This window comes from Candoia aspera, chromosome 3 (assembly GCF_035149785.1).
Source record: "Candoia aspera isolate rCanAsp1 chromosome 3, rCanAsp1.hap2, whole genome shotgun sequence".
Lineage (NCBI taxonomy): Eukaryota > Metazoa > Chordata > Lepidosauria > Squamata > Boidae > Candoia > Candoia aspera.
In genome coordinates, this window is record NC_086155.1 from 121847587 (window position 1) to 121859923 (window position 12337).

The window sequence follows — 12337 nt, forward strand, 5'->3', positions numbered from 1 at the left end:
ATGGGCTGCTAAGGAAAAAGCTAGTATTTTGTCCTGTTCTGGCCAGGGGTCATGCACAGCCCTCCCTGGAGGTTTGCCCGCCTCACCTGCTAGCCTTCCCTGGGAGGAGCTGGTGGTGGCGATGGACTGAGGGCAAAGACCTTGTGGGATTAAGGGGTGGTTGGAAGAAGAAGGGAAGGGAAGGGAAGGGAAGGGAAAGGATTGTAGTCCTATGCATGTTGGGCTGTTTTTGTCCCCATCCACCACAGGCATGCAAAGTGGCCTCCAACCCCATTTCTTAGCTTTGGATGACATAGGCAAGGGGAGGCTTGGAACTGGAGCATTTTGCACCATGATTGGTATTTTGCAATGGCTGCTGCTACTCCAAGGACTGTGTCACACACCCCCTTCCTCACATGATACTTTGTCACCATTGTGCACAGTCCAGCTTCACTAGCTTGCTCTAATGGTGACAGCGGGCCGGGCTTAGTCAGGTAACATTGCAGAACAGCAGGTCGGACGTCTTTTATCCTAGGAGCAGAAACTCGCCCAGAGGTTGCTTGGCTGTCCTGAGCCCTCTCTCGTTGTCTGGGCACAAGGTGCTCCCTATACACACACAAGGAGCTCTCATGTCGCATAGGCAGATTTGTCAGGGAAAGAGAATGTAGACCAGAGCAGAAAATATGTTAGAAACTGCTGGCCATAAGGGGCAGTGGAATTTCAGTGTTTAAGTGCTCCAGTCAAACCATTTTCCATAACTACTTAAGGGATCCCATTAATGATAATCTCTAAATAAATATCTCTAACTTTCTATCTCTAATAAAAAGTTCTCTAAAATCTTTTCAGCCCAAATAGAAGTCCAAGCACTAAAACACTGAAATTGTCCATTTGACACATTCTAGTGACTGAGCAATGATACCTTCCTGTAGTACTTTATCTACTTTTTTTTCCTACTCCTACACAATTTGCCATTTGCTGTGAAAGCCTGTCTCATAAACTGGCAGGCATAATACCTTCAGGCAGGGAAATAGCGAAGAATTAGGCATGCTGGAATAGAAAAGACTTATAGGGCATCAGCCCCAGTTCCTTCTCATTCAAAAGTTGGATATATTTCCTGGAGTGGGCTTAGAGAAGACTGCTTTCACTGTTCCACATATTACTGTCTAGTTTTGTTGGCTTTATCCCTATTGGAAGGAGGAGCTTGACAGCAGTCCGCATTGTTGGAGGTCCTGGCAAATTGGCATGCCTCATTAGCATGTAAATGAGTTTGTCCCATGATGCAACTCTCTGTGCTTCTCAGGGAAGCTATTTGTTGGCACTCCTGCTTCCTCCCTCTCTCTCTTCCTCCTACTTCCACCAACTGAGGAGGCAGCAAGCATGCTGCTCTCTCTCCCTCCATTATGGCCACATGCTTGGGCCTTGAAGAAGGATTTTTCCCATTTTGCCCATGCAGCTCTTAACAGCTATGAAGGCTAAGGGTTCATTAAGATTAGGGAACAGAAGAAACAAAGAATCTTCATTTTTCCACCAAAGATGGATGTAACTGAACCAAGAATAAAATCAGTAAGACTCTTTTTACTTTTAAACTTACTTCATCTAAGCGTGTGACTATGCTTGGTAGGGCTGAGTGTGTCAGATCAAAAACCTGTATTTCTCTAACATGCTCATTAAAGCTATTTTGATAATATTCTTTTTCTGTGCATAGCTTCTCCACTGTGTTAAGCTCTGCTCCATTCAGAGGTCCTAGCAGCCCACTAATGGCTTCACGCACAAGCCTTTCCATCCCTGTTTCTTTTCTTTCCCTCCCAGGCTTTGAGGCAACTGGGCCACCCCTGCACTCTAGCTACAAAAGGAAAAGCCTTCAGCACCTGGCAATGGATGTGTCAGGAAGAGACACATTGGTGTGCATGGGAAAGACAGAAAGGAGAGGCTTGTAGGGGAGCTGAGTAAATCAGAAGATGCCCAGGACAAAGTCAACGTTGTGAGTATTTGGGACTGGAGCCTGCAAGCAGAGGTGCCTGGAGGTGCAAAGAAGCAGAAACTGTTTCGAGAGTGAGCAGCTGAAAACTGGGGGCAGCACTGAGAGGCAGGAACAGTCAGGCCAATGTCTTGAGCAGTACCTGTAGTCTGCTAGTGCTGGTAGCCAGCTTTCCCCTCCCATTCAAGAATGGAGATGCCAAAGTCTCAGCAGTGTCTCTGGCCAGAGGTGATGATACTTGGCTGAAAAGCCTAGAAAATGCCAGCCCACTGAGGCAGCCAAATCTCAGGCTAGGACTCAGCTGAGGAGACAATCATCTTCTGTCTCCACACTCCACACTCAGAGTGTCATGAGTACTGATGGTAAGCAGGAGGAGGCCCCTATCCAGGGGCGAAAACACATGCGTAGTTTAGAGCGTTTGAGCTCTCATTCAAAGAGACACAGAACAGACCTACCTTGACTTTTAGGAGTTTATCTGTCTGGGTTTTCCCACGCTTCTTCAGTTTGGTAGGATTTTCTGTCTACTATAGCAAAAATAAAGCACTAGAGACTGAGGCTAGTCTCAGCGTAGTTCTTGCTTAGTCAGGACACAGAGGAGCACCTGGAGCAGGGCTAGCTAAGACCTGGCAATTAACACAGGTCTGGGCAATTCAAGCCCACCTGTAAAAGAAAAGGGGGAAGAGGAGGAAAAGTAGTTCATAGGTACTCAGAAACTATAGATCCAGGCATAGTAAGAAACTTACAGAATAAGATACACAGTAAATAAGATTTGGAAAGTAAGTGGAAATCTTCAACTTTGTTTGAAAATAAATCTACATTTTTGTGTAGTAAGTCTCCCCTGCAACAGAGACAAAACTCCACTTCTTTCTTGAAAAACGCCATCATAATCCTTTTAAGGTTTGAGAGACAGCATGGTACTGGAGAGGAAAGAATAAAGTTTGTATTTCCATTCCTAATCCCGATGCTGGTGGGTATGCGGTCTGGTCAAAGAGATTGTTACAAGCAGCAGCTGAGTCTCCTTATTGCTATATGCATTAGCTGGTTGCTGAGAAAATTATGTATTTAAGTAATCACAGCATACATTTAACATTACTTTTTTTCCCACTAATGAAATCTCAGTGTCTCTCTGTATCTCTCATATTCATATCCATAGATTGCTGGATATATCTACACAGCCAACGCAGCATGTCTTTCCTTGCTTCTTCAATATAAGGTTTATCTTGAGGATTAATATCTTCTCTCTTGCGGTGGCAAAGCCATGAGTCTGCCCAGGATATATTTTCACTTCAAAATCAACTTTGCATTCCTGTTCCAGCTTCTTCGTTAGCTGAGTAATCTGTAACAGAAAACCCCCTTTTATTACTGGTATGGAACTATTTTCATTTTCTGTGGTATCCAGAGCCCCCTTATCTTCTCTCACCTCATTGGGAGCTGAGACACTTATATCCTCAGCCTATATTTCCTGGGATATTCCTATCTGTATAGTAATCAAATACATAACTTTATTGCAATTCAGTATAGAGAAACCTGGCACCCATAAATACTATAGTACTATTTTTGGATGAACTATAAACATTCAATGATTAACATGGGTTTACATGATGACACATGTTATATAGCTTAAAATATGAAAAATCCTGTTATGATTAATAATACTATTTTAAGACTTGCAGTACAATTGCAAGAATGGCTTACTTTGCCTTCTCACATTAATCCCAAACACTCTTATTATTTCTCAATTCACAAAGATCCCTTGCTGAGGAGTGACTCTTTTAAAAAGGCAAACTGTCTGGAACATAGAAGATAATGGTATGTTTAGGCATGTTTTATGTCCTTTAAGTATCTGAAAGAATCATCAACTACATCCATCCAGAATAGCCAAGACTCCATAAAGGGAAGAATTGTAAACCAATTCCCACTGATATAATCCTTTTTCATACTATTTTATATTATGTGGAATGTGATTCTAAAACTGAGCATCCAGAAACAATGTCTTACTTGCTCAAGAGGAACAAGCACATCCTTCTCTGCAGCAATGAAAAATGTGGGACTATTCAGGTTGAAATTGTCCTCCATTAAAATGACCACTCCTAAAATATATTTGACAAAAAGTTATAATATTAGTAGTGAATGGCATCATAAAACCCCCTTTTTATTGTGCAAACAGTTCAAATACAGAGAGATTATGTCCAAATTACCTACTCACAGTATTCGTTTCAACTAAATCTTCTATAGACAAATAGACTTGAAAAGTAAATTGTCTTTAAGAATATAAGAAGAGCCTTGAAGGTTCATACCAAGAATTGTCTATTAGTCCAGGCCAGCAACATGTCTGTCAGAGTAAGAAGCGGGACATGAAGGGGCTAGTGATTGATATTCAATGGCCCCCTGCCTTAGAATGTGGAATTTGCCCCACAAGACCTTCACTCTGCCCATAAATTCTGCATTTTGAATTAACAGGATATGGGGCATTTCCATACTCAGTGATGGCTGAGTTATCCTATAAGACCCAGAATTCCTAATGTGAAAATGGCTATATTCCCTAAATGATTACATTCTTTTTCAGATAAATGTATCCCAACCTACTTATATAACTTTTTCTCTTATCTCTAATTCCCTTGAAAATGATAATCTGCACAGACTGCATTGCATTAAACACATACCACAGATGGACACGCCTGCAGCAAATACACAATATTTCAACATCAGATGATGCACAGCAGATCCACCCCAACAAAATCCAATGACTCTTATCTTCTCCACATTACATTTTTCCTTCAAATATTTCAAGACAACGTCAGTTTCTCTAGGACACAAAAAGTAAGTGAGCAACGAAATCAAGCAGAAAACTAGTAATCCTGATAGGAGGGAAACACCTAAAAGCACAGAGAGTCAGACCCAGGATGGCCATACCAAGAATGGAAGAGCTCCTTCTATTCACAAAAAATGCCAGGATCTAGTAGTAGTACAGGGTAAAGGAGGCTGGGAGGCGATCTTTGGTGGTTCCCCTTCCCTGCAATTCTTGTATCCTGCCTTTCAGCCCAAACCACAGAGAACAGCTTCTGAGAAGGCTGCAAGGAGGAGGAATTACAAAGCCTGTACCTTTTACGTCCTTTTGCTCCAGCACAACCCAACTTTGCTAAGCACCATTCTAGATTCAGTGAAGGACATGTAGTGAAATGGGGTGAATGGACAGCTGAGGTTTAATAGAACTGGAATGAGTACTGGAAACAGCCATAAAAGTCAGTGGCAAAGTTTTCAGGTGCATTGTCAGTACTTCATCCTTCATAGTGTCCAGGGCTGTCTCATTCCCAAAACTAGCACAGAAACCAAACTGATAAAATTCTAGAGAACTAGCATAATACAAGACAGGATGATGATGATGATGATGATGATGATTTTATCTGTTGGAGGTCCCAGCAAATCAGCATGCCTCATTAGCATGTGGATGAGTTCACTCTAGGAAGCGAATTCTCTATGTGCTTCTGGAGGATGCTGTTTATAGTCCCTCCCACTTCCTCTCAGTCTACCTCCTTCCACTATCGGGGAAGGCAGAATGCATGCTGCTCTCCCTCCATCTTGGGCCATACGGTGGGCCTAGAAATCAGGAGGTTCCCCCTTTCTCCATGCAGCCTTCAGCAGCAAGGAGGGCTGAGGGTCCATTTAGTTTAGGGAACAAAAAGAAAGAACAAGAATAATCATTTTTCCTCTGAATGGATGTGATTGGACCGAATAAAATGAGTAAGATTTTCTTTTACTTACTTTTGAACCTACTTTGTCTAAGTGTGTAATTCTTTATGCTTGGGAGGGCTAAGTGTGTAAGATTAATAACCTATATTTCTCCAATGTGCTCATTAATGCTATTTTAGATAATACTCTTTTTCTGTGCACAGCTTTTTCACTGTATTAAGCTCTGCTCCATTCAGTGGTCCTAGCTGTCCACTAATGGCTTCATTATCATCCTGCCTTTTATGTATATGTATATCTGTGTCTGTGTCTGTGTGTGTATACACAGACATGTGGACTCAAGGTGGCAAACATAGCTAATACTCCTGCCACCTATTTTCCCCACAACATAGAGAACAAGACAGTATTATTATTATTATATACATACATATACGTGTACATGTATGTGTACATGTATGTGTACATATATATATGTATATGTCTCTCTTTATATATACTGTATATATACATACACACACATACATATACATGTCAACTCAAGGTAGCGAACATACATAATACTCCTGCCACCTATTTTTTCCACAACAACACTGTGAGGTGGGTTGGGCTTTCATGACTAAGGCAGGCCTAGAATTCATGAAATGTGCTGAAAAAAGTGTGGGGGATACCAGCTATGATATATTAAAATCAGCAGGATCTGAAGAGGTTTTTGTGTGCTTTTTTGGTAGGAATTAAATTGTTTAAATTGTTTTGATAAAGGATATAATACTAGAATCAAGTGGAGTTCAGCAGCTTATCTCTCTCCTATATATCCTATACTGGATGACAACTGAACGGTTGCAATCAGCAAAAATGTTGGTTTGTAGTGTAATCATTAGGTAGCATTAGGCTGCCTTGACAGCAAATGGGGAAGCTTTATACAATTTATAACTTTCTTATAAAGAAATAATAAAATTTGATTAAAATCTCTATCTGCAAATCCTTCCTTGATATATATAGTTTAAACTGATGAGACATCTGTCAATCTGAAATTTGTGCAGAAGAAAGAGTAAATACCCTTCAAGATAAAAGCTTACTTGTCTATATTCTTGGGATCTCGTGATTTTAGCCAGTTACTTAATTGAGACCAATCATCAGATGGTTTCCAAGGTTCTTGTTCCTCAAAAAAGTCTGGACAAATTGCACTGCACAAAAAATAAATAGAAAATATTTATTGAAACCTTCCTTATTTAACAGTCACCTATAATACAGATAATTCCCCCACTCTTACAAACCTTCTTTGTGAGAAAGAAACAATAACATGTCTTAAACAATGGAGTTGTTAAATTGGATAAATAGCAAACAAAATACAAAAGAAACCCCCACCCACATTCAGTTTAATACAATCAGGGAAGAAAGGATACATTCAGAACATGCTAGAAGCAGAAGCTGTATTATTGGCATTAATTTTAAATACACGCTTTGCATAGTGATTGATCTGTCATTTCTTAATAGGTTTTATTTTATAAAGCTAACAATTAACCACCAGGTAAATTAGCCCCAGGTGAATTAACACAGAAATCATTGTTATCTTGCTGTATTTCACATGCTATACTTTGATTACCTTATACACATCTTATTGCTGTTATGTATATAAACTTGGACATGCAAAGTACATTTAAATGAATAGATTAGAAGGCACCCTGAGTTCAAAACCACCCTATATAAAAGAGAGAAGACTATGATGGAGAGAAATAAAATCCATTTCTTACATGTATCCATTGGAAGCAATCAAATCAGCAATATATCTGATATTTGGGAGTCGCCATCCAAATATGTCATGAATCACAATCACAGCTGCGTCGGTCTGAACAGAGGGCATCATCAAGTAGGCCTTGATATGCTCGATTGACACTTCATGCCCGAGAGGTTGATAGTCAAACTTGTCTCCAAGGTCAGAAGGACAAAATTTAGGCTTATCTGCCATCTATAAAATGTAACGCAAAGTTTAACCCATCTTGGAGACAATTCCTTTGTGTGCCTGCAGATACTGTTGCCTGCAGCTGATGGGGTGCGTGCATACTCTGTAACTTACAGCCTTAAAAATGGAACAGCTTACTGTAGAAGCACTGAGATTGTTTGTTAAAATAATTTACCAATAATTTAAAAGATAATATATTTAGGATTAGACATCCCAATCTTAAAAAGGAAATAACATGCTTCATTGATCTTGACCACAAAGTTACATTCATGCTTTTTTTCATTACAAAACTGCCATACATCCGTATAGCCACAAAAAGACATGTATTTACCATAATACGACGCCTGCAACCTAAAGTATGCTATCAGCAAAGGAGAATGAAGGTTACTTAAGTTTTCATGCAGAAGTGAGCAGATCAGTTTTCCAGTCAGTGCAAGGTTTTGATAATGGGGTTCTTGGAATATGTAGGTAGTCACTTGGAGACTTTGGTTGGGTTTGCACAGCAGCACTAATTCCACTGAATAGAGCATTACTTGTTTCTTTCTTCTTTTTCTATGGTGCTCATGTTTTATTCTTTTCCTCATTTGATTTACCCCTACTTGCTTTGAGTAGTATGTTTCTGCATGTATTCTCTTTCCTAAGACCAGGATTCATTTTTCCTCTGGGTCTTACTATCATCTTGTAGTCACCTGTGATTGTGATTATGCACAGTAATATATTGAGCGACTTAATGAGAAAGAGACAGATCAAGATTTGTCCTTTCTGGATATTGTGTGAACAAAGCTAGGAGCAGGGATGCCACAATCAGGGTAGGATTTTTTTTAAAATAGCTTTATTTGTTAGAAATGCAGATAGAAGTAAGCTGAGTGTTGTGAAGGTTTATGTTACTTTTCCAATCTATATATAGGATTGAGAGAGAGAAAGAAATGTGATCATCCCTGCGTAGTTTAAACTACTCTAAAACAAAGGTGCTGCTTTCTATTAAGGGACACTCTTAGCATAAATGGACAGTCATCTGCTTCCAGCTGAGAGCAAGGTGAAGACCTTTGGATTGGACTGTCAGTCAGATGCAAGAAGTAGGCTTGACTGTTAGACCTAGTGGAATGTTTTGCACAGCACAAGTCAGACCTACTTACCTTTGTCTTTGGGTTTTCTTTGTAAGCAGATTCCTACACATCGGTGGCTGTTTGATTTGCCTTTGTTTAGGGTCTTGCCCATGGAATGTTGCTGAACATGTCTATGTTTACTTGACCTGGCTTTGCAAACCTTATTTTTATAATAATACATTTTAGAGACTGAAGTACTCTAGTGTCCTGCTTGAGTAGACAAAACAAACTTCATCTTGAGAAGGGAGAGAAAACTTGGGATGGAAATTCAGGGGTTCCCTCTTAAAGGTTTCCCCCCCCCCCCCAGCATTGCTCAGGCCCCAAAGGCTGCCAATGCAATCATTAGATCCTCCAGATGTAACAGAAATATCTTATTCTCAGGTGCTATTAAATTATGTAATGCCAACTGATGAGGTCTTTTGCTGTTTGGCACCCAATTCCACCCTTACTGCAACGCTTCCCATCTTAAAACTATTCAGTCAAGTTATTTAGAATTTTATTATGGATCCCCCATTCTACCTCACTTGCTTGTTTGAAAATTTGTCACTGAAAGTACTGGCTAATTCAGTCCTTTGGGGACCCATCACTGGTCCCATTTATCTTTGTTGACAACTTTGTTTCCTCTTGGAAAACAATGTTAAAGATCTTTCTTTCTCCAGCTTCTCCACTCCATTTTTAATATCACTTGGCCCTGGTAGAACTCTCCAAGTAGTTAGACAAAGAATCTTCCATTTGGGTGATCAGAATAATAGAGCTCTTCTTATTTTTTTCCAAGGACCTCTTTTACAGCCGTTTTGTTCACCTTCATAACATCCTTTCTCTCACACATGGAAGAGATTTCACCCTGACAGAGCCTAATTCCTCACCATGTCTGCAGACAGAGGGAAAATTTAACAATATCTGGAGTGTTTTTATATTTGCTCAGAGTCCACTATTGAATAGGTTGCTTACATTTTACTCCATTGCCCTCTTTATAAGAATTAGCATGTAGCCCTTATATATTTGCTTTTTACTGGCTGTACCAGTTGGCCAGAAATTGAAATGGTTCATCTCCTACTTTCAGGCTTTTAATTGAAGGTTTCCAGCAATGCTGCCAAATTGTGCTCAATCACAATTGCCATTAGAAGATTCTGGGCTTGGCCTAGTATGGATACTGTATTATTTTCTCCAATCTCCCTTCACCATACTATTTCTTTTGCTATGTATGTATTTGTTTTATTGCTTTATTTTTACTTTTTCCCCTTATTTTTTAATCTTTGACCATAAAACAGTATAGTCATAGTCATAGCCCAGGCCTGAACCCTGTCTAGAAAGAGACCTGGTCATCTACTTTCCTGGGGCCCTCTGTAGCTAGATTCCCACCAGTTGGCCAATAGCCTTCTCTAAAAGGAGAAGGCTGGAGACTGGTGATAGTTACTGAAAATGGCTGGCTCCAGGAGGCATGCCACAGGCTCCCTGCTCTACACAGACAACACAACTTTGAATTCAAGTATTTGTTTCCCCTTAATTAGCATTCCTATTTCATTGCTGTTTCATACTTGCTGCCCTCTCAGATTTTCATTCCTGTTTAGATGAAACATTTGGTTTTTGGTTTCCTGAATTTGTATTTAGAACAGTGTGACCACAGCACAATCACTTCCCCAAATGATTGACACTTTAATTAAGCACTATATCTGACTTAAAGGTAAAAGTAAAGGTTTCCCTTGACATTAAGTCCAGTCGTGTCCGACTCTAGGGGGCGGTGCTCATCTCCGTTTCAAAGCCGAAGAGCCGGCATTTGTCCGTAGACACTTCCGTGGTCATGTGGCCGGCATGACTAAATGGAATGCCGTTACCTGCCTGCCAAAGCGGTACCTATTAATCTACTCACATTTGCATGTTTTCGAACTGCTAGGTTGGCAGGAGCTGGGACTAGCAATGGGAGCTCACCCCGTCACGCGGATTCGAACCGCCAACCTTCCGATCGGCAAGCTCAGCAGTTCAGCGGTTCTTTTCACAGAATTTAGAGAGTAAAAAGCCCATATTTTAAGATGGGTTTAATTAATTCCATAAATGCCAATTAAAACCTGAAATCTCCATGAAAAGAAGAAAGCATACATTCACAAGAAATGATGAATCCCTTTATATTATCTTTCCAATACGCAGTGCAAACCGGTCTGAACATAATTTCTTAATTGAAGATACCTCAATGAATCACCCATCACTGTTCTGCTAAATGGATATACAACTACTGTACATTAGTTACATTCAAGCAAACCTCGTTCAATCCAACGTTTCCACTTTGATTCACTGAGCCATTTGTTTCTTCTATATGTCTCTTTACTTTCTCCTTCTGTGATGTAGCACCCTTAGGAGCATCTTTACTAATAGATTTCACTTCAATATATTCATGAAGGGGAGAATGGCATATGATATCCCAACCACATACTGGATCTCTTATATACATACATATCATGTTATTCTTTTTGAGGATAAGCAACATTATGCAAAGTACAGAAGAGGAATAAGAAATTGCAAGCCAATTAAATTAAAGACATGAGCTTTTTTTTTAAAAAAAGCTAAAACTAGGCAATGCCAAGATCATTCACTGTACCTCTCTATGCTTTTAACCTTGGAAACTATCCCTGCTTCTACCACATCCCTCCATTGCCTTTTATTCTTTAAACTTCTCATGCCTCTCTTTCTGAAGATCTCATCAATTCCATACAACCCCTACATTCTCAGTCTTCCCCTTCTTCTCCACCCATTCACTTCTCCTTTCTATGTTTGTTTTGAGGTTTGATTCTTATTTGTTCTCTCCTTATGTTCAAACCATCTCAGTGTCCCTCTTTGGAATGGTTCAGTCACTTTTTTGTCAATCCATATTCAGTCTTCATGCACTGAGTGCTGACCCACTTTCTTCTTGTTTTCGCCCGTCCACCTCTTCGGCAACCAATTCCCACTGCAGTCAACGTACCTTTGTACTTTTCTCTACGCACCCAATTGTCCCTTATAATGCGAAGTAGGAAGAAGCACACTCATATACTCACCCATTTTCACTTCTTTTGACAAGCACCCATTCCTTGCAACCACATACTACCAATTACCTTTCTAGCAGGATTTCTACACTTTAAAATTTCTTTGTCCGTTTTCCTGTCTTTAGTAAGTATTTATCAAGGTTCACAAGTTTGTCTCCTTGCTCCAATTTTCACCACTCCGATATATCCTGCAATTGGTCTTTCTATTACCGCTCTCACACGCATCCTTGATTTTGTAACATCATCTTTCAAGTCCATTATCCTCATTGTATCATGCACTATATCTAACATTCACTGCAAATGATTTGGAATCTCTCTTCACCAGCAGCAAGGCATCATCTATATCCAAAGTATTTGTATCTGCAGTTAACACACCTCTGTCACAACACGCATTCTTACATGTTTATCCATAAATACATTACAGAATAATACAGCATTTCAGCTACCCATTTAATCTTTCTCCAGAAAACAGTTTGACGTATCAGATTTGATTCCAACATACCTGAAATGGAGAGTCCAATTTCAGATTCCTGGAAATGATTTTTTTAAGGCAGTCTGCTTGGCTGCTGGTGAATGTTGCAGCTTCTTTCACCCTGCTTGGTGCAGCTCC

At 40.0% G+C, this 12337-nt stretch overlaps 1 pseudogene; it reads right to left on the reverse strand.

Annotated features, from left to right (window-relative positions):
* Positions 1-3057: 3057 nt before the first annotated feature.
* LOC134493916 (carboxymethylenebutenolidase homolog) lies at positions 3058-12337 on the reverse strand (annotated as a pseudogene).